The sequence below is a fragment of the Galeopterus variegatus genome, unplaced genomic scaffold (genome assembly GCF_000696425.1).
Source record: "Galeopterus variegatus unplaced genomic scaffold, G_variegatus-3.0.2 Scaffold3278, whole genome shotgun sequence".
Taxonomy (NCBI): Eukaryota; Metazoa; Chordata; class Mammalia; order Dermoptera; family Cynocephalidae; genus Galeopterus; species Galeopterus variegatus.
Window position 1 is genome coordinate 210,367 of NW_007729389.1, and position 2,951 is coordinate 213,317.

General features: G+C 35.4%; 1 pseudogene; it reads right to left on the reverse strand.

Moving 5' to 3' along the window:
• Positions 1 to 542: 542 nt before the first annotated feature.
• LOC103600255 lies at positions 543 to 959 on the reverse strand (annotated as a pseudogene).
• Positions 960 to 2,951: the final 1,992 nt, after the last annotated feature.

Sequence of the window (2,951 nt, forward strand, 5' to 3'; positions counted from 1 at the left end):
AGAATCAACTGTTGGTTCTGTTGGTTTTTTAATATTCTACATTTTTTAATTATTGATTTTACCTCTAATACTTATTCTTTCCCTCCTATTTTCTTTGGGATTTCTTTGCAGGCCACTGATAGCCTCAGTTTACAACTGGGTAAGACATCTCAAGTGTCTATACCTAATGAGGCACACTATTCGGTTCCTTTGTTGCCTGTGGTGGTTGCACAGCTGTCTGAATTTTCTCCCATTACCTCAAGCAATTCAATGCAAAACTTTCGTTGGCCCTAAAAACTGGATCTCAGCTTTCTATTATTTTTATTTTGTAAGTTTACATTTTTTGGTGGGACTTATGGCCAGGCCAATTTTCATAGCTAATAATGTCTCCTTTTTTTGGCAAGTGTCCATACACTTTGTGGGTTTCTTTTTTAATATATAAGATGTTTTATTATTATTATTTTACTGTATCACGTACTAGTGAATACACCAGATTGCATTTTCTCATGTTACAAATAGTAAATGAGGCACAGGTCTCTTTGATTTCACCAAGAACATCAATATCATCTGTTTTTTGGAGGATCCAGTTTTATACAACATCTGTGGTACTGTCCACAAGGATACCAATGGTGCTTAGTAGTAAAGAACATTTTGCTAAGTTGTTCTATCAAGGGACGTTCACCTTTTTCTTCTAATCTGGTTTTCAGCACTTGATCATATGTTTCTTCATTATTATGCACAGGATCTGGTCGAGGGATATGTTTTGTGTGATCATATGTAATGTCCACAGAAGGGTGGTAGCATACTGTTGTCCTGCCATCAGATGTCAAAGCAAGCTCTACTTTACAATTATAGTCATCTGGAAGAGAAGAATACATAGATTTATGACGAACACAATATAAAGCTCCATTTTGGATTGGAAATAAATGTTTCATGATAGTTCTTTTAGCTATCACCCATTTTACTGCTGCTGCTATCATAGTGTATCGAGATGCTTATCAGGTGGTATGAAAAAGATGTTCTGAAGAGAAACTGCTTTTAATATCAGCTTCTAGGCAAACCAATTTTTATTCCCTCAACAAGTCCTTGACGCTAGTCCACCATCTTTTTTCCCAAGGGTCCATACAATTTGGGTCCAGTTTTCTTTGCAGGAGCTGAATTCCTGTCCATCTTTGCTTATCTTTGGTCATGTAGAATCCACCTGGTTTGGAGCTTCAGTTCACATTTACTGCTGCGCATTTTCAGTTATTCTAGTCCACTCAGAGGTTTAATCATGGTTTTCGCCTTTATGTCTTTAACTTTTCCACGGTTTATTAGTCATTTTTATGTGATGGAAGAGAACAGGGTGGAAGATCTATGCAAATCTTCAGTGTTTCCAGACCAAGTAGCTCAGAGGGTGTTTTTGCAGTCACACATTCTCAGAAAAAGAAAATGAAGGGGAAAATAGCTAACAAATGCATTTTGAAGCTATTCCATGTAGGTGGAGTCTGTGTTTCCAATCTAAAATTAGACTCTGAGGAAATACTTCACGGAAAAGAAATACACAGAAGCTGAGTGCGGGTACTTTAAAAAGTTTGTGAAAATACTCGTATTATCTTTTAATTCCATTTTTCCATGAACTTTTTGAAGTATCCTGGTAAGAGCTGGGTTCTCAGCATTGCAATATATGTTCGGTGTTTAATGCAGGGACTTTGCAAAAGGAAGGTAAATTTTTTTGCCTGTTTTATTATTTTATTAAATCTTTAACTTTGCTGATCTGTATCTTGCTGCTTGGTTCATTTCAAAAGGAAAAAGAAATTGGCCCCTTTAAAATTCCGTGGTAAAATAGAGCTCGTTCATCGAGAAGTGGTGCTGCAGAAGGAGCATAATGGGAATAGCTATCAGGGAAGGCAATGATATTACATTTTTCCCTTTAAAAGATAACTCAGATCTACTTGACAAAATTAGGGGAGAAATGAAAGTAAGTAGAAGCTTAGAAATTCTATCAGTAAGATAAATGGTTTAAGCAAGGATCAATTAAGAGCCAGGTAGAGTGCTTAATGCTCAGAACAAGTGTCGAGGAATAGGCTGATAAAATAAAGCTGTGAAAATCACCAGGAAAAGCCAATAGGTTGGCAACGATAAGCAAGCCAATATTAGAAAAGCTCAATAGTTATGCTGGTGACAGGGTGTCTAATTGAATTATAGAATTCTTATTTCTCTTAATATTTTTCTCACAGCTTGTTTCTATTAATATGGGTATGAGAGAAGGAAGACATACTCCTGGGAAAAGGTTAGAGTATCTTTGGAGTGGGTGATGGGAAGGAGGGCCACACATATGTAGTGTGAAAAATAGTTTGAACTACTATTTTAGGATTATAAAATACAGACTGCCAAGTTGTACAAAACATTGCCAAAAGTTGAGAATATACAAAAAATAAAATTATAATAAAGGATTGCTACCATTTAAAAAAATTAGAAATGGCAATTCACTATATGAATATAAGATAAAATTATTCATTAATTGATCATGTGCCAATATAAGCAAATAACCCCACTGCATGTGTGTGCGTGCCTGTGTGTGTGTGTGTAAACACATTGTTTTCTGCCTGCCTGAAGTAAGTCAGGCAGATTTATGTCCAATCTTTTCAGCTTTCCAATAAACTTGTACCAATTTACACAGTATGCAAGCAAATGCTTTGGAGAAATTATAAGGCACTCTTAACTCCAAGCCATTTTTATATTTTTCTTCACGGATTTAAGCAAAGAGTTGAGTTGGTCTTTTCAGCTTTCCAATAAACTTGTACCAATTTACACAGTATGCAAGCAAATGCTTTGGAGAAATTATAAGACACTCTTAACTCCAAGCCATTTTTATATTTTTCTTCACGGATTTAAGCAAAGAGTTGAGTTGCCCATAGCCTTTATTTCAGGATACATTGTAATTATCTGAGCAAAGTCACTATAATTTTCACATAATTATTTATCACCTT